This window comes from Periplaneta americana, chromosome 10 (assembly GCF_040183065.1).
Source record: "Periplaneta americana isolate PAMFEO1 chromosome 10, P.americana_PAMFEO1_priV1, whole genome shotgun sequence".
In the NCBI taxonomy this organism is placed as follows: domain Eukaryota; kingdom Metazoa; phylum Arthropoda; class Insecta; order Blattodea; family Blattidae; genus Periplaneta; species Periplaneta americana.
In genome coordinates, this window is record NC_091126.1 from 40875204 (window position 1) to 40896365 (window position 21162).

At 34.6% G+C, this 21162-nt stretch overlaps 1 long non-coding RNA gene across 1 annotated transcript in view; it reads left to right on the plus strand.

Moving 5' to 3' along the window:
• The first annotated feature begins 12298 nt into the window (after nucleotides 1-12298).
• Nucleotides 12299-21162, plus strand: part of LOC138707605 (uncharacterized) — a 38048-nt gene continuing 29184 nt past the window's right edge. Inside the window, exons 1-3 of the long non-coding RNA XR_011334288.1 lie at nucleotides 12299-12478; nucleotides 13951-14256; nucleotides 18559-18846. This is a non-coding gene — a long non-coding RNA (uncharacterized lncRNA). The remainder of the gene's footprint in view (nucleotides 12479-13950; nucleotides 14257-18558; nucleotides 18847-21162) is intronic.

A 21162-nucleotide genomic window follows, 5' to 3' on the forward strand; every position in this document is an offset into this window, starting at 1 on the left:
GAATAGGAATTAATAAAAACGTTTCCTATGAAAGTTGTTTGCTTTGAAGATCTCTATCAAATGGTACCCTATTTGACCCCGACTCTCATTTGAAATTTTAAAGTGATACGCCACTGGCCCTACTTCTTGTTAGAACTGATTGATGAAATCAAGCTCAAGTGAAAGTTCAGATGTGGGTTAGTTATAAATATTTTTGTCTCGAAAATTTTCATGCATTAGTTTCCGAAATAAATTACTGTTACAGGTGGTCTGAATCACCCTGTATAGAAATTAAATGTTGAATTTTACTAAATTTATACTAGCGAAAAGTGCACACACCCCCTTAATGACATAAAGTTGACTTTAAAACATTTGCGCAACTCAACTATGATGCTTTAGATGGCTTCCATTATTTATTTACCCTGATTTCGGTGATTAAAGTGGTTTAATTTCAATGAATATTTTGTAAGAAAACAAGCAATTTCGAGCATATTTCGCACTCTAAACAAACTTTCAAATTATAAAATAACATTCTTTTTTCATTATTGAAACAATCCCTTTGAAACTAACAAAAAATTCTTTGCATAATTAAGTTCATAATTCAAATTTCATTCGACTATGAGGGTGTGACAGTACTGACTTCTTGATCTCACGAAGGTAGTTGTTGCAGAAAAGAGAAATAAGTGTTGTCTGCTTGCGCTGCTCCCTGGAGTTGTCCTTGAAACAAGGTGTACAGCTAGCGAGTCCAGGTTCAAATCCTGATTGGAACAAGTTATGTGGTTGAGGTTTTCCCTCAGCCCATCAAGAGCAAATGCTGGGTAACTTTTTGAGCTGGATCCTGGACTCATCCGTTGGCATTATCACCTTCATTTCACTCAGATGCTAGATAACCATAGCAGTTGATAAAGCATCGTAAAATAACCAACTAAAAATAAATATGTGTACATTGTTCCTAGATGTCATATGCATGTAATGCTGAATGATCAAATATGTAGAAATGTTCATGTATATTTTATAACAAAGAAAATTTTCAGGTGTTATTTGGAAGAAAGAATTTTCCATAAAACCAGTTTTTTGTTGAAAATATCGTGATTATGAAGTAATTTTGTGGATTTCTATCAATTTCACGAAAATTCGCGGGTATATTTTACTTAACTTTGATTCGTATTTTCCATGCATAAAATTAAGTTTTAACACATTTTGCATACTGTACCGGTATAGAGTTAATACCAAAAAATCACACCCCTAATTATTTCTATTCAGCTTAAAATCTGAATTAAAACTTTATGAAGGAAAAAGAAAAGGATCACTATTAAATTTGAGGTACCGGTACATAGATCAAACAAGGCAAAGAATGATCATATCCTCCAAAGGAGAGGGAAACAGACGTGAATTCATGTCATAAACATGCAGTGCAAGGAAAACCTATTTTTGGATTAGAAGGCTCCAAGTGAAATTTATAGATTATTTCTATCCTGAAGTTTTCCTGCTCCAGGACTACTTCCGCAAGCAAACATCTTGCGAGATTACAGAGGCCTCTGGTGGGCAAAGTAGGAAGTATGTGTATAAAATATAAGGACGAGGACAATAACCCAACAGGTTGGAGTGCATTAGGAATTTGGTAGTAGATAGGTTTTCAAAATTATTAAATTTAGAGACCAGTTGCTAATTTATGGTTCTCATTTTCAATTCATATCACCACCAGAAGACAGGAGGACAGGAGTTTTAAGAGGTTAAGAATCATTGATTTTATGCTGATAAATATGGTATTCCAATTTATAAAATGTAATATGGATTCTGGTACAAAACAATGCAAATTCTGTTTGATTGAGAGTGTAGAAGTGATGTTCAATGAGGAATCCACTTTTGTGAAGACTTACAGAATGTAAAATTGTGAAACCAAATGAATAAGTGATTTTTTGTGACATGTGAGAGACTAATTTAATTACTGTTGAACAATTGTCACAGAATTTGTATATAAGTTGGAGTGTGCAAGGTTAGTCTTCCTCATTTTCAGAGTTAAACAATCTCTGTCATAATATTTGAAATATGTTTTAAGTTGAATTACTGCGTACAATGCTCAGTTATTTTCACTGTTAGTGTCATGTTTGTGTAGAAATCTGTGTTTCTCTTTTCTTTTTGCGGATATAGCCTATCTTTTGCATTTATAAACTGAAGATATTGTATTAAAACCAATGTTATTTCTTTGTCTGTCAACATATATCCAAATTTCTTCCATGTACTGTCCATTTTACAACTACAGGAAGCATAAAATACTCATCTCACCAGGTCTCTTGAGCCCTCGTAGAATGCGGGGCATATAACTGACCCAAACTGCATTCTTCTGTGCAATTATTTCACCGTTCATGATTTTTTTTTATAATTTCTGCCAAACGAGAACTTAGTGTATTTGCGAGGAGGAGTCCTCGGTGGTCGTTGTTGCTACTTTCGTCATTAGCTTCCATCATATCCGTAGATTCAAATAAAATTCTTAGCATGGCGTACTTTGGAAGGGAAGTGAAACCAGGAGGCATGGAAACTTCAGTACAGTTGTCCAATAATGAAATAGCTTTAAAAAATATTTAAAAATTTCGAAATTTATAATTATACACTATAATGCTGTAATGATGGACAGTAAGTTAATTATAAGAGAAACTGCAATGAGAGAATCAGAACAAAACCTGTACAAATGCTACTCATGGGCATGTCTAGTATTTCATGAATTTTATTTTGAGATTGCATTGTATGTATTAGCTCTTAATAGGGCTCATCTGTTCGCATTGAAAATATCATAGAGAAAATTTATTATGGTACTGTAATATTTCTTTACTATTTCATTAAATTTATTAATTAATTTCTATTCATTCATTCATTCATTCCCTATTTATTTATTTATTTATAAATTATGTTGCTGTTAATTTCTTACTAATATTAAAAAAAAAAGCATTTTATTTCTACGAACTGTAAAGCAAGTTTAGATGGATTTTTTTTGTTTTTTTTAAAGTTTCATGTGAAAATAAACCACAGATTTCATTTCTGAAGTTTTATATAAAGAACGGAGAGGAAAAACAAAACTAATGCTGCACATTCTTAAATATATGAAATTCTATGGTAAAGAAAGTGATATTTATAATATGTTTGAATAAATATAATATTAAAGAGTACAATAATAAAATATTTTGGTGTGAATGCATACAAAATTGTTGTTTATGATGTGTCCTCTGAATTGCCTTCTTCCTTCTTACTTTCTCATTTATATTTTATTTCCTCTAAGCAGCACTCAAAAATATGTAACATAATTGAAATCATTTACTTCCTACCCAATAGAAGATACATTTTCGTTTTACACATTACACGCAATTTTTTTACATGGAACGTTTAAGTGGGCACATATTTAGGAAAAATGTCTCTTACCTTGTCTGTAATACCAGTTCTCTAAGCTGTTCTTGTTCCTTAGTGGGGGCACACCACATACCATTGCTCCTTAGTAGCAATGGGCTGATACAATATTATTGTAAAATAAATTAAGTTTAAATATCATCATATACTCCATATATTATTTAGTTGGCCTGGTTGGCGGAGTTGGTATAGCGCTGGCCTTCTATGCCTGAGGTTGCAGGTTCAATTCCGGCCCAGGTCGATGGCATGTAAAAGAACTCCTGTGGGACAAAATTCCAGCACACCGGTGATGCTGATATAACCTCAGTAGTTGTAAGCGTCGTTAAATAAAACATAACATTTAACTCTGTGTATTACATTCAAGATGTTACTAGTGATTTGAGCAGTGAACTCTTAATTTATTTTCTAGGATATTTATTAAGAGTTAAAGCTCTTTGTTTTGTGATTATGCTAAGATGGTTCACATCAAGTTGTTAACCACGATTATTTGAAATCGGTCACACAGCCACTTAAGCGTTTCACAGAATTATAGGAGTTTTATGAATACCCTACCATCCTGCCATATCTATACTAATAATAAATCTGTAGCCAAAATATTTCTGGTAATTTTAGATTTTCCAAAAATAATTGGTGTTAACATGTATAATTAACCATCCTGAAACCGAAAATCGTTTTTTTTTTTAAATTTTTGTTTGTGTGTCTGTCTGTCTGTCTGGATGTTTGTTACCTTTTCACGCGATAATGGCTGAACCGATTTATATGAAAATTGAAATATAAATTAAGTTCGTTGTAACTTAGATTTTAGGCTATATGGGATTCAAAATACTTTATTTAAAAGGGAGGTTATAAGGGGGCTTGAATTAAATAAATCTAAATATCTCCCTTATTATTAATTTCTGTGAAAAATGGTACATAACAAAAGTTTCTTTAAAAATTATTTCCGATGCGTTTCATTCCAAGCAAAATTTTGATGGGACCAAATTGCACCAAAAACGGATGTTCTCTGAACAAAATGATCATATTTTAATTATTTGCATGTAATAACAATTAAGAAATATGTTAAAGGAATTATCATTGCACTAAATGAGTAGTCTCTGGACCAAAATGATCGCATTTTAATTATTTAAATACAATTTAAATTAAGTGATATATTAACCGATTTATCCTTCTGTCAAACACGAATGTTCCCTGGACCAGATGTCCTATTTTAATTATGTAATTACTTTATATTTATTTCTAACAAGTGGAGCGGAGCGCACGGGTACAGCTAGTTTGTTAATATATTACTTAGAACTGAGGTAGCTGACTTAATTCTGGAAAATTTCACATGAAACAATTCTTCGTAGGTTGTTGCTCTTCATGAAAATGGCAATGGATGTTAATAGAAATGTTAAAAATAATAGTGGTTTGTAAAGAGATTGTATTAGTTGGCAAGTAACTAACATTACAGAGGAAATGGGAGCCCGCGTTTTTCTTTCTCAATCGTGATAGTGAGAGATATGTGCAACATTAGTCTGTAATGGAGATTCTGTTGCATCCTGTTTAAGACACGTGAGCACCCTCCAAAAGTGAAGCACACAAAGGTGGGTGGAATTAAATGTATATTTAACCCTTATAAATGCAGTGCATGCCGCTTTATTGTGATAACTTTTGCACTTTGCTAATGTTACAATATTAAGCACTTGGTATCAATGATTACTAGGAATAAAATACAGTTTTGCAAAGTTGTTTCCTCATACATATGTTTGCACCTCAAAGAAGAAATGTATTTACTCGGCTGTAAGATGCTCCTTTTTTTTCTATTTTTACTTCCAAAATCGGGAGAGTACCTCTGATTGAAGTTTTGGCTGATATGTATAGGGAGAGTCGGGTAGTATCGGACATCGGGTAATATCGGACAGTGAGTTTCTTTCATCTACCACACGATGATAGTACCTGATTGACATGGTTACATTTCTGTGATGTCGCATAGAGAAACGTAACCATGTCATTCAGGTACTACCATATGGTGGTAGATGAAAGAAATGCACTGTCCGATATTATCCGATGTCCGATACTACCCGACTCTCCCCTATCTATTATCAGGCAGTACATCTCACTTGACGATGTGTGTCAGAGGAAAAACAATTGTTTGTATGCCATGTGAAGTCTGATTAGTGTAATATGTATTTAATCGGCGATGTATGCAATGGAGGAGGAAAGGAACTGGACACCTATTTCACTATCTTCTGACCTAGTTGCCTCATAAGTGGTGCCATGTTGGTATCACTTGTGAGGTTCAGACCTGTCTTCAGACAGTTGACTAAACAACAATTGGCGGAGGGTATTAAGATGTGAACTTAATAAAATCGCTTGGTTTGGGAGGGGGGTAAAAATATGCTATTTATTTTTTATGCCACATAATGTACTACAGTAGATACAATATAACCCATTTTTACGAATCTCCGGGGGATTACTCTTTCTTTCCTTAAATAGGGGTTTTCCTTAAAAGGGGGCTTACATAAAATGAGAAGGAATGACTAAAATAACTAGTATTAACATGTATGTTATATACCAAACATTATAATTATTTAATTAGGCTTACAATTATTATTTGTAATACATTTCATTATAATGTTTTCTAATTCTTCAATTAGTGAGGCACGAATGTTTTTCCGTTTGATTGAACCCGAACCACACTGAAATTCTGCATTGAAAATTTCTTCCTTCTTCTTCACTTTTCCCCTTAATGAAGAATTTGGCAAACCAGTCCACAGCTGTGGAGTAACGGTTCTTGGCCATGAAACGAATGGGCCTGGGTTCAAATCCTGGTCGTGACAAGTTTCCTGGTTGAGGTTTTTCTTCAACCACTCGAAGCAGAATTTCTGGGTAACTTTAGGCATTGGACCTCAGACTCATTTTGTCTTCATTAGTATCTTCCATTAATCATCTTAGAAGTTACAGATTGACCAGGAGGACATGGTAGACGTGGTTCCAGTATCTGCCTATATGTGGCATCTATCTGCGGGAGCTACACATATCCAGTGAAGCTGTAGCAGGTGACCAGTGGAGTGTAGCTCCCTTAGATAGATGGCACCTTGGTGAGTCATGGAATCGAATGTGGCATGTTCTCCTGGTTGAGGATGCAGCAGATTCATGCACATGAATTGCGAACAGATGCCAACGATCTAAGGAGGGCGCAGAATAACATCACAGGCAGGCGAAGGATCAGGTCTCCAGTCAGAACTGGATGCTGTAGCTGAATCGATACAATGACACACAAGCAGTGAATCATGCTCTTGAAGAGTGATCGATGCCTTTTTGCCATATGCAATATTGTTATTTGAGAATTAACCTCGACATCCCTTATTATTTTCACTTTCCATCTGATAGTTAATTTCTTTCATTTAGTTGCCATTACAACGATGCATAAACTTCAAAAACTAACAAAAAGAAACTTGGTAACAGGATTCACCAATTCACAAGAAAAAAGCAAACAAAGCAACCACTCTGTGAAAATAATGCAAAGCAAGATCATAAAGAACTATAAAGAATAATGCCACCATGTGCCACCACATTACTATCAATTGAAATGCACTATCGAATATGCTCGTAGTATTGATTATTGAAAGTCGATTCGATATTTTGGGCTTCATAATCACACAATCCACTTGAAAAGTAGTCCTTAAATGCAGGATTTTCCTTAAACTGGTTTTCTTAAGAGTGGGAATTAATTACATTATTATTATGCTAATTTGGCTGGAACTTAGCAAATTATTCCCTAAAAATGGGAATGTTAACATGGAGTTTTACTGTATTAATAATTAAAGAAAAGTGATTACAGAATTTTGTATTTTAACTCTGAAAAAGTAAGAGGGAGGTGCTATACATGTTGGGGCCTTATAGCCGAGTAAATATAGTACCAATATATAAAAAAATTAGAACTGCAAGTAAACTGTAGTATCAATACTAATTTAAAGATTTTTTATTCTGTTTCTTTCTGCCTTTCTTTTTTCAGGTCATTAATTTTATTATTTATATTCATAATGTTTCTGAAAATCCACTAACATGTGCTCAATACTATGTTTCAAAACTATTGTTGTCTCTTGTATTTCAGCATTCATTAGAGGTTGAGAATTTCCAGTAGTATCAACTACACCTGATTCTGCTTCTACTTCTGAGTCTTAGGAAGTGACAGTCTCACATATGCCATAATTTTCTGTCTAGTACCAAGATTAATTGCTTCGTCAGTACCATATTCATCCATTCTAGAAATTCGCCTAGAACAACATCCGGTGCACGAATGTCTACAGTTCCCTCCTCCTTTGGGACCTGTTTTGAAATTTCCCATGCTTGGAATAGATCTGAATTGTATTTGTTAACACATTATCACAGGACATGGCTAGAAAATGCAGGGCATCAAGAACATTGGTTTTGCTTGTCAGCTGATATGAGATTTTTATTCTAGCAGTTCACTTTATAACACTTATTGTTAAAGTGTAAAAACTTTAAAACTTTGAAATGTGTTAAAATTTCTTGTGAGATCTCCATGTTTCCTATATCCTTGTGAGTACTTCATGACTATTATATACTTCTAGTATTCAAATTATTTCCTGGTTGCATCACTGTATTAGCACAGTCTAGTATATACAGTCACGAAGCTTGAGTTTATGAGGATACCAGGAACAATAGACTGTGCAGGTACTATTTCGCATTTTTTTTGTAATGAGGCGATAGTAGCGTCCCTAGTGGTTAGCAACTATCTATGGATGCATATTTCCTATGTATTGAGCTTCGTGACTGTATATACTAGACTGTGGTATTAGTAAAGTCGTGTGGGCTGTAAGAAAACAATTGAGAATGATCCCAAAATGCATTCAGTCCAATTTTTTATGAAAGGACTGTGCTAGTATTTTTACCCACCGATATAGGGGAGAGTCCTCTACCAAGGGACAGCATGTACCAAGGGACATTGATAATAAAAACCATATTTTAAATAGTGGGAAATTTTAGCCTTCCCTGTGGGGTTGTCCAACCTGCAGGACGTGTTCATTTTACATGTTTATTAAAAAAAGGCGGGAAGTGCTTATGTGAGATACAGTTTTCTCAAAGTCGCTATCAAAAGTAAATTTGTAAATATTATTTCATCGTGTTTCTAGTATATATAATCTTAATTTTTATACGACTTGAACTATATATATTAACTATCCATGAAATTAACCTCCGGTACTTAAATTGATACCAGCTTAATGCCATATACACACGTGAAAAGCTAGGTTATGATTAAAATCTTTTTATGTAGAGTTATGTACCAAGGGTAAATCATGAATTATAGTTATATCTTTTTTCTTTAAATAATATATTGTATAATTAAGTTTAGATTAGAACTAAGTTTAATTTTTTTATCTGCCTTTCCTTTTTTTTAGTTCTGGGTCGTTCTAAAATCGGGGGGGGGGGGGAAACGATTATTCCTGATAAACTCATGGAAGCAGTATGGCTCATCACGGCCCACACTGTCTTGGTTCATTTAAATCTGCATACCATTTGACAACGAATGAATGTATGTGCTCCTCAGAAAATGCAGGAAAGCTAGTTATTATTTGTGAGATTGCCGTTTTTGTAGCAACAGCCTATGAAACAACATTCTCACAGAAAAACATAATCAGTGGTTTTAGAGTAACAGAAATTGTGCCGCTGAATTCAAACATTTTTTAAGATTACGAGTTTCTTCCTTGCAATGTTGTTGATTGGCAGAGTAACCAGCAGAACAAGTCTTCTTTTGCAGAGGAAACTGATTCCAACGAGCCTGGTTCATCTACACACTCTCATAACGTCTTGTCAACCTCGCAAAGCAATTCTACTGTGTCACCAGAATTGATTTGGGCATTCCCTAAAGCTAGTGAACGCGAGTCCAACAAAAGAGTATGCAAAGGGAGAACATGGGTGTTAACAGACCCCAGAAAGATTAGAAATAGCAAAGAGGAAGGCAGTTAAAGAACCGAAAAATGCTTAACATCACCAGAAAATTGGTTCTAGCAGAATCAACTAGCGAAGAAGATATAGACCAATCGCTTGCTTCATCAACTGAAATTTCAGATTTTGAAGAATTCAATGATATGGAGGACACTCTAAATATTGGAGAATACATTGCCGTTTGTGTTAAAACTGTCAAATCTTGTACGAGTTATGAAGTAACTTACCTTCGAAAATTGCAGAAAAGCAATACTTTTATAAATAATGAAGACTGTGAAATTTTCCTCTTGCATAAGAAAGACATTGTTCGTAAACTCCCCAATGCCAGTTGAGTTGGTGGCACAAAGAGAAGCCAAAATAAACTGAAGTTTCCTGTTTCCTTTAGTCATGTCCACTTGGGTTGAGAGATAATTTTTGGAACCGACCACTGATTGTACTAGAATTAACTATTATTATGTATCTTTGCAGAGAGCTTGTATAACTTCTTTCATTTTTTGATATTTTTTGTTTTGTTAATTGTCCCTAGGTACAGCACAACCTGTCCCTTGGTGCATCATGTGTATGTACCAGGGGACAATTTACATATCCAAAAATGTTTGAAATTTACAGGAAAACTGCTGGTGTTACAAATTGCAAATTGTGGTACAGTAGAGCATCGATTATCCGAATGCCAATCAACCGAAACATCGGTTAACCGAAAGCATTCCAGTCGGCAAATTCAAATTTGGGCGTGCGCCATGTAGAAGTTCTGCTAGCGCTGTTTGCGAGATTTAGTGGCAAAAAGAAAAACGAGTCTCAGCTCTGAAGCAAAAAAACAATTTGGACTTTTTTTTCCTAAATTATAGGCCTACTTTAATGGCCATTTTGAACTTGTCAAACTATGCTAGTCAGTTCGTGTGTTATTTGTAAGACGTGTGATACAAAATATATATGTACAGTTTTGTGTTTAATATCAGTGTTTATTTGTTTCATACTACTCCTATGACACTGGTATAGGTCTTGCAAGTACGGATTACCGACAGAAGGAATGCGAATCAAACACTGCGATAAGGAAGAGCGGGCGACAGGAAAGGTCACGAGATAACTTGAATGATATTCAAGAGTACAGTTGGAAGAGAAATGACATCGATAGAATCAGTCTTGTGTTGTGATAGTTACATTACGACTTTAGTTTGTTCCATTGCATGTGAATGCGTGTCTTGTCTCGCACGGTATTATTATTTCATTCATAAATATATGTTGCGCGTTTAATTAGCTTCGAATTTTTCTCTTGCTACGTTCTTTATTTCCACAGCGATGTCCTCATTTGTTCATCTTCTTGGAAGAGACAGTACTTCCATCGGCTCCCCCTTGGTGTGTCTACATACACACGTCAAAACACATAGCAATGCCACCATTGGTTTTCGGTAATCGTTTCTTGTGCGAGCTATACAATTTGTTTTCTTAAATGATCGGTTATTCGAAATATCAGTTATCTGAACACCCTCGTCCCCAATTGTTTCGGATAATCGATGCTCTACTGTATTTGTAGTTTGAATGATGAGCAATATGTGCTGTCAATTTGGTAACATTGTGTTTGAAAATAAAATTTGTAAAAATAAAAATGTAAAAAGTGTCCCTTGATAGAGCATTCTACCCTACAGACCGAGCGAGTTTTCAAGCGACTTGCACAAAAACATAAACCTTTAGTTAAGGATTGGCGTTGTTTTGGAAGAAAACAAGCTTAAAATATAATGGTAGAGATCTAAAAAATCATATATATATATATATATATATATATATATATATATATATATATCATAAAAATTGACTAATGGACTGAGCGGAGTTTTGGGATAACTCTTTTCAATTGACAGATTGTAAACATTGTGATCAGAGAATTGCAGACAGTGTAATCTGTCAACACTGATGAAAAGGAGAAATGTGATAACTTAATCCGAATTATCAATTACAATTAATAACATTATTCCTTATGGTGTTAATAGAAGAAGATATGATACTGAGGGATATGCTACTGGTGCTAAAAGACAACTGTGAACAGCTTGGGATGAAGAAAAATGAAAAAAAAGACAAAGACCATTGTTATCGGAAGAAAAATAAAGAAGGTAAACGCGCGAATTCGAAATAAGGGAGCAGAACAAGTGAACAGCTTCAGGTACCTGGGGTGGACTACAAGCAGTAACATGAGCTGCTTCCAGGAAATCAAAAGGAAAATAGCAATTGCAGATGAAATTTTGAGTAGGAAAAGGAGCATCTTCTCCGGACCTCTGGGAAAAAAATTAAGAAAAAGACTAGTGAATTGCTTCGTGTGGAGTGTGGTATTGTATGGAGCAGAAACAGGAACATTACAGCAGAGTGAAGAGAAACTACTGCAGGCAATTGAAATGTGGATATGGAGAAGAATGGTGCATGTGAAATTGACAGACACTAAGAAATGAAACTGTGCTAGAAAGAGTGAGTGAAAAAAAAAAGGGCGCTGGAACTGTTCAGAAAGATGAAAAGGAATTGGATGTGTCACTGGCCAAAAAGAAACTGCCTACTGAAAGATGCACTGAAAGGAAAGGTGAACGGAAGAAAAGTTTGTGATAGAAGAAGATATCATATGATAGAATTAAGATATATGGATCATATGCAGAGACTAAGAGGAAGGCAGAAAATAGGAAAGATTGCAGAATGCTGTGTTTGTAGTTAAGGATCTGCCCTTGGGCAGGAAACTATTGAATGAATGAACATTTTTCTAGTGTTTCAGTACTGGTGTTTTCAGGACTTTATAAAAGTGATATCATTATCTGAATGCCAACATCCGTGATTACTATACTCTTAATAGTCCTTGTTGATCCCTCTCATCTAGATGCATTTTCAATTATTTGTGGTAACAAGTGCGATTTTTTTCCTGTGTAAAATACAGAAATATAAAATAGTGCCTTATTTTACTAATGATTAGGCCTATGTTGTTTTTCCAGAATTACGTGAGAATCCAACTCTGCTATTCATTATACATCTCAGAAATGTCGTTCTTCACACTGCCAGACTAGCAAGCATGGATCAGCATTTGTGCATCTTTGGCATGTGCCCTTGACAGAAGTGCATGCAGTAAACTACAGCCAACCAGTAGTACACATTGCAGTTATGAGTATAGTTGTTACTGGTAAGCTTATATGTTAGAACTTATATAAAAAATTACTTTCTCTTTTAATCGTCTTTAACTCACCACCAAATCTTTAAAATTGACAAATTAGTGATGAAATATATGCCTGTGTATAGAGTAAAGGCTGGTTCACAATAAACCGGAAACGAGAATCGGAACAAAAACGAAAATGGTAAAATTGTTAAAATGTGTACATTTAAATGTGAGCATTCACAATTAACGAAAAGCTTGCCGGAGCCCGGGATCGGGAACGGAGAGTTGGCCAAGTTTCAACTTTGGCGTTCACGTTTCCAATCACAGCCCACTAGATTCATTTTATTGCCATCTAAAACTATTTTGTCGTATATTTTGTAGCAAGAAGACCGTGACTTAACCTATGCATTATTTTTTTCTGTGCTGTGCATCATGGAGCAAGTTTTATTTGATGAGATTCTAATATTGAGTATTAAGGAAAATCCTCACGTTTACGATAAGCGGCGCTCCTCGTATAAAGGTGAGAAAATGAAGGAGAATACGTGGCTTTTAATAGCTGCATCTTTGAACACCGATCATAAGTGAATCATATTTTATTACTTTATTGGTTGTATTACACACTACATATTCATGCTTCAATTCAATAACTATTGTTGTGTTCATTTTTGTTCTATTACAAATGTTTCTCTAATTATTTTACGTTATGGTAGACTTAAAATAGGTTGTGATAATAAAGATGCATGAGTATATTTATAGTACCGTACCTAATGAAATGTTTCAGTTGAAATTTCGAAGTTGGTTAACCTGTGTTTATGTTGGCTGCCTTGTACTCATGAGAGAGCGCCATTGGTCAATTATACACAGATAACATCAGAATGCGTAATATCGACTTTACAGATCGTTATTAACATGCATATCGATATGCATAGTCATCTACTTCTCGGTTTGTTGTGAATCAAAAATTTTCATATTCACGTCCTCTGCTTCTTGTTTTCATTCTGGTTCTCGTTCCCGGTTTATTGTGAACCAGCCTTAAGTCATTAAGGTGTCATGTTTACCTTTCAGAGACAAAAGTGTGATTTTTTATTTTCATATTCTTTAAGTGAATCTTATTTTATAATTTAATGAAAAAAACGTAAACATGTCTCAAGTACTTTTCGAGTTACGACCAAAAATGTGAATATTCATTCCAGAAAGTGTTTTCTTATGTAAGTTTGTCGCTCATTTCCCATAACTTATATTTTTCAAATCTATAATTCTCATAACGAGAATTTTTTTTATTTAATGAATGAAGTGTTGAGAATGAAATAGTTCGAAGTCACACTTTTAACAAAAATAGTTTATTGTGAGAGTTCATATGGAGAAGCTACTAGTAAAATACGAGGGTCAGTCAGAATGTAATGTCGCCTATTTTTTTTTCTCCTTAAATAAGTTTGTGATGTGAAAAATTTGAATTTGGTGCTATTCCTCAAACCTCCTCCTACATTTCATTCCATTAGCAGCTTCCTAAGTCAACAGATGGCAGCACTGCAACATTTTAGAAAATTGCTGACGTCGACATACGTATAAGACAGCATGCTGTGATAGAATTCCTGAATGTGGAAGGTGAAACGCCCATTCTCATTCATGAAAGGCAGAAGAAGGTTTATGGAGATGCAACAATGGATAGACGATGGGTTTGTCGCTGTACAGAAGCTGAAGGGGAAACACCATTGGCTGATGAAAAGCGAAGCGGCCAGCTAGCAAATGCAGTGACTTCACTCAACATCCAGCGAATGTACGAGATCATTCATGATAACCACCAGGTAACAACAGATGCATTGTGTCACATACTCTCCATTGGTATAACTCGTCTGACGAAACATTGCAGTTTTCAGATGAAGGCGCTCGTGTGTCGCGAATGTGATCCACTCAGTCTTGATGCGTGGCGAGTCAGCTGGAGAAATGTTGGCACAGTCTGACAATAAAAACATCAACAGCTCTTATGAACATATTCAAATACAATTACCAATACCATAGTTGAATTTACTTTTTTCTGTCATGTACGGTATATACACATACTTTATTCCAGAAGTAGCTGTATGCCCATGGCAGAGATCTCTATTTCATCTGCACTATCAGTTGAACTGCCTTCGTCTGCTATATCTGTGCTGCTACATGGCCTATCATAATCCATCTCATTTTATCACTACTCACAATGCCAATGTTTATTACTATCCTTTCTACTTCGTCTTCCATTAACGTATCATGACGCCAATATTCGTCCTTGATATGTTTAACAAGTTGGCAGCATTTTATCCAGACTTCTTTGCTGATTTCGCTTATTGATTGTATGGTCATTTGTTTCAAAACTGACAGCCTCCAGAATGTATCTTTTCCGTCATTAAACTGTATATTTTTCTTAACAGCATTCAGAAGCTTGCGTAGGGTCGGAATTTCTTTTCTCTTCTCATAAAACTCCAAAAATATTCTGCAGATGACACATTTTTTCAAAATCATCAAGTACAATTTTCTTTGGATGTGAGCGACTTTCACCAGGAGTTGAAAATTGTCCTCCAAATGTGCTTTGCTTCCTCACCTCCTTAGCTGTAGTCTGTATTTTTCTTTCACTCTTCCCCATCACCGTTGCTGTTCTTTTCACAACGTTCGTTAATGGAATGATAAGACCTTTATTTTTCTCTTCTTTACAAAATTTTAGCACCTTGTATATAATCTTTCTGCTTTGCGAGTGTAAGACTGTGCGTGACAAGTGTCTCGGCAGAGTTTCCATTCGCTCTTGTGTACACACACACCTCTGATATCGACTAGCAGACTGAACGAATTGAACCGAGGCATTTCTTTACTGCAGCACTGTGCATAATACGTCAGAACAGGGTGACGTAATGCAGTATCGATCGCATGTTTATGTCCAAGCTTACTCTACCTGCCATCTGCAATGATTCTTCAGACAGGTTATAAAGGCAGTGTGATGGCCAGTATTGATAAACTGGTCTACTCTAAAGTTTGTGCATGCTGGGTACCAAAAATGTTGACCGACTGACCAGAATAAAGAGGCAAGGAAGAAAACAGACACTGAAGGTGACGTAAGGTATAGAATGTATAGTGCTCTTCTATTGTGAATTTCCAAATAATTATGAAATTATTGAAATAATGGGTACAAGTTACATACTTTTTAAAATTAGGAGAAATGTTTTTCCAGATGAGGCAAAAACATTATTTACCAAAATTTTGAAGAAATCTGACATTTCTAGAGGCGATGTATACCTTAAGCCTAGTTCATAAGAGTCCGATATGTAATAATAGACAACAGAGTTACAAGGACTGAGCAATGGATCTTGTAAACTGTGCCCTAATTTGTAAGTGGTGGTGATTAAGAGGATTATAGAATTTTAACAGTACCAAAGGGAAAAAACTGAATGACAAGAATGACATCTCAAAGAAGTGGGGGCATGGCTTCTATATTTATAAACTATAGTGAGGAACAATATTAAATTTTAGCACTTAAATTCCGGGCTCTGATAATGAACAACATAAAACAAAAAAATATTTTAAAATATTGAAAATTGTATAACCTTTGAACAAAAGAGTGTTTCTCTGTGCAGACTGCACCTGTCATTTTTAAATACATATACGTACCATTAATGCTAAAAGTACCTCTGAATGAGTTTATGATTGATACATCTATTATTATCAGGCAGTACATCTCACTTGACGATATGTGTCAGAGGAACAACAATTGTTGCATACATTTCAAGTCTGATTAGTGAATTTGTTACAAGTCAGTGATGTATGTGATGGAGTGGAAAAGGAACTTATCATCCTAACCCATTAGCTCCTAGTTTAGTTGTCTCATGAGTGATGCCTTATTGGTGTCAATGAGGTTTCAGCCAGTTTTCGGACTGCTGACTAAACATACAATGATAAAAAGAGTGTTTTTATATTTTAAAAAATTATTAATGATGCAGTCACCATGTAAACTAGTAGCACCAAAGAATTACAGACTATGAAGAAATTTTAATTTTACAACATTACAACATTCCCCCTTAATTGAATGTTAACACTCCCAAAACAACAGATATACCTAGAGAGATGATATTAACATTAAAAAGTGTGTAATAATACAAAACATTACAAAGTCGCATTATATTTTGTTCAACTTCGGTAAAAACAAACATTCAGTTGTTCATGGCATCAAAAAGAATTTACTTCTGTTTTAGTAGTAAAGACCAGATATTGTACCTAATGGTAAGTAATTTTCTAAGTAGGTGTAATTTTTATGATTACAGTGAAACCTCTCCTTACGGACACCCCCAAGATACGGATACTCCTCATATACGGACAGATTTTTGTGTCCCAACTGAAATAATATAGAAATAATGATACATTTAACTCTCGTTTACTGACACTCTCAGACACGGACACGGACAGCTGTTTCACAGTCCTAAAGCCTGCTTTACCTCCTGACTGCGGACAGAACTTGGATTTCAAGACCTACTGTTTTACAAAAATGGAAAATTTAGTTTTGAGAACTGTATAGAAATTCCTTAACATGAAAGAAGACAATAAGGGTCTCGTAGGCTACCACCAGCCCAGCTGGCTACCCCTTGTTGGATAAACAACGTCATAAAATTTAACCTATCTGATGGGTCCAAGATTTCCACGATCGTGAAATTGTATTCGACACATGATAGGGTTAATAGCATTATTCCCTTCACTTCAATCAGTTCTGTTTCGAGAGACATGGCACCTGAACGTAAAAGTTAAGTTGAAAACTGTAAATTACAGTACTGCATAACTGTAGACCTAGAATAAAATTACATGGTACAGTACTGTATTTTCCTTTTTCAGTCTTATCTACTGTAGTTCAAAATTGCAAAGAATGTACTGTAGTATACTGAATTTAGAATTAAACTACAGTAATACAGGTACATTTCATTTAAAGCTTGAAGGGATATATACTGCATATTATAAATTTACTATTAGATTGGGGAGCCTCCCTCCCAATAAAGGACACCTCACAGATGCGGACAGCAGAGGTCTGCATCAGACATTTTCGCTCGAGCGCCAAGTAGTTCATAGCATAATTCGATAGGTAGCGCACATGCATGATGGGTAAAATTGTCGCGAGCAATAAATCCTCGAACGGTATAAGCCAAGCGTTAGACATTCGTTCTTGTTACAGTGATGAACTGTGTAGTAACATCATAGATGTTTATCATTTCAAAACTTTGCAGTGTTTAACTAACCTCTCCATAGTACAACTACAAAACTTGCTTTAAAATGTAATATAAATGTTGTAGGTAAATGTTTTTTTTTTTCTGCTTAGGAGTTATTTTGTTTTTGCCACATCTGATAGATGTTATTGGATGTAAATGTAATTATTATAAATGGAGAACACAATCACGATAATGCAAGAACCATATCAAGTTTTCTAGTAATAATAATAATCTCTAATAAATAATTAATGTATCAATCTTTGCATCTGTAACAGTTGTGCAGCATGATTATTCATTTTGTTATATTTTCTGTAACGTTATCCTTGTACTAATATTGTTATTAATCTACTGCTGTATCAATAATATTTTGTAAAACATTTCTACATTGTCGCAGTATATAGATGGAACACTATGTATGGACCTATCATATTAAATATGTGGTAAATCAAATATTGAATAATTATTAATTAGCAATAATAACTGTATATCGAAGTTTTTCATACTATTTTATTTATAACTTCATGTTACTGTTTTGGTATGTTCCATTAGACTGTTCCACTAAACGTTTGTCATAAATGCAGAAATTAAAGCCTTACTTTTACTGTGTGAGCAAAACATATGTGTGTCTTATCTGTCGCCTTCCATACAAGATAAGACATGTCGGTGAGATGACCTTGTACTGCGCTTCTATTTATTACGAGCGTATCACGACCGATCTTACTTCACTCAAGGGTACGACTTTCGACTGAGTTCAAGCGAGCGATTTAACTGCAATGGAGCACTCTGGCAGACATATTGTTACGTCCCTTCGATGTCCGTAAATGAGAGGTTTCACTGTAGTTTAAACTTCATACATTTCCTACGATTTAATGATATGATTTTTGTTTTTAGGAAATGGAATGGTCAGAAGATTAATAGAGTTATACAGACAATATGAATGTTTATGGAATCTAAAAAATGGCAGTAATATCATCTAGAGCAGGTTCTTGGAAACAAATCGCACAGGAAATGAAATGTGATGTAACAGAAGCCCAAAGAAAGACAGAAATGTAATATGAAGTCAGGAGCACGAGCTGAAGAAATGTAGCCTGTAAATAGATTTGGTTTATATACAAAAGCATGCTATGTTTAAGGGACAAGTTTATGGTGCGAAGTAAAAAATATACAGAACACAATAACGTGAGTATAAATATTGTAATATTACACTCATATTCTGGTATGTACGTCTATTATCAGGCAGTACATCTCACTTGACGATATGTCAGAGGACGAACAATTTATTTGTATACATCTTAAGTCTGATAAGTGTGATATGTTACTAGTCATTGATGAATGAAATGGAGGGAGGAAAGTACCTGGTCACCCTACCCCATTATCTCGTGGCTTAGTTGCCTTATTGGTGTCACTTATGAGGTTCAAATTTGTCTTCAGACAGTTGACCAAACAACAAAATATATTCATATTCATTTTATTAATTCTTTAAGCTACAATAGCAATTGGCTAATTCATACAAAAACAAATTATAAATACAAAATGTGTAATACAATATCTTTACACATCAAAAATTCATTAACAGAATATAAAAGCTTTCTTGTCAACCAATCACAATATTAACTTTTAAATTCATTCAGGTTCCAAATATTTTTTTATTTTATTGTGAAAAATATAAAAAGTAAATGTCTATCCTATGATGAGATAAATAGTAGGGTAAAGTTGCCTAATGCCGTGATACCCCTAATTCCGTGATACTTTTTTTCACTGACTATCACGGGATTGGGTATCTTGCTTGAAGTTCCCCCATGTCTCAAAAGTAGCTGAAAGATGCACTCTTTCGAGAAAGATGTCTGGTGCTATGATCGAACGGCAAAGCTTTGACTGACATTCAGTTTAAAAAAAGTATCATGGGATTAGGGATATCATGGCATTAGACAACTTTACCGTATAGATTGTAATTAAAGGCTATGGGTAGCCTGTATGCAGAAATGTGATGGCGTACCATAGCCAGTAAGCATGATGTAGAAATAAATATATTAATATTAATATGAATATGTTTAAATCTGTGCCTGAATCTGGGTTCTTTTGAACACTTTCACTATATTTTCTGTACACTAATTTTGATCCTTGCCCTTGACTATAACACAATACCTCTGTCCTTGATTACCTCTTATCAAAACATGGATATTATGTTACATTATTTATTTTATTATTTTTAATTTTTTTTTTTTTATGTTTTCGCCTTGTGGCATCTTCAGACATTAGTTACAATATCTAGTACATCATGGTCATATACTAAAATGTTAAAATATACTACATACAATTTGTAATAAAATATTACGTAAAATCTCTGTCATACGGCATAATAACAGAGTTTTGACGTGTCAGCTGAGCAAGAAAGCACAAGTGACAGGAAAGAAAGACCAGAAAAATAAGGTCAGTGAGATCGGTAAACAAAGGAGACATCTGAACTCGACAAGGAGGGGAAGGGAAAAAGTATTATAATTTAAGAAACTGATGTTTAAAGAAGGAAAGCATAAAGAGAAAGATAAAAGCAATGACGCAGAAGACAAGGGTACAAATGGCAACAGTGAAGATGAATAACTAGTGGGTGAGGAATGGTGATTGAAGTGAGAAAAAGAATAGTGAAATAATGAGTCATAATATTAAATGTAAAGTGAAAGTATGGTAGTAGATATATTAAAAATGACAGCATAAGAAAAATCAAAATGTGATAAGCAATGCATGAACAAAGGTAAAGTTTAGTAGAGCATGAATGACAGACAGACATTGACTGGAAAGGGAATGGAGAAGGTGCTGCTGTTGTGGGGGGATGAGTTAGGTATAAGTCTCGCAAGCAGGGAATACCGACGGCAGGAATGTGAACAAAACAATGCGATAAGGAAGAGCGGGTGATAGGAAAGGTCATGAGATAGCTTGAATGATATTCAAGAATACATTCAGAAGAGAAACGACATTGATATAATCACTCTTGCGTTGTGATAGTTAAATTACTGTTCTATTCAGTTCCACAGCATGTGAATACATGTGTTGTTCCAAGTGCGTTTATTTTATTATAATATGTAGCGATGTAGCATTTCCCTCGCAGGTTATCATTATTTTATTCATAAACATATGTTGCGTGTTTAATACGCTCTTTATTTTCACAAGCGATTTCCCCATCTGTTCATCTTCTTGGAAGAGGCAGTACTTTTATCGCCCGGTAGGAGAGAAGCGGGTACAGTAAGACAGGGAGAACAGTGAGACATTTTTTATTAGATGGTAAATTTTGATGTTGAGATGTTGGTAACAGTGGAGTTGTATGTTGCATGAGTAAAGTAACAGTATTTTCATACTCGATTTGATTCTAGTTATGAAGGTGAGTGATGAAAAAATAATTCGTAATTTTTCACTCTAGAAGTAAAATTTTGGCTTGTGTTTAATGAAGATTATATTGGATATACAAATGAGATATAAATATGAATGTTTTGTTACCTAATA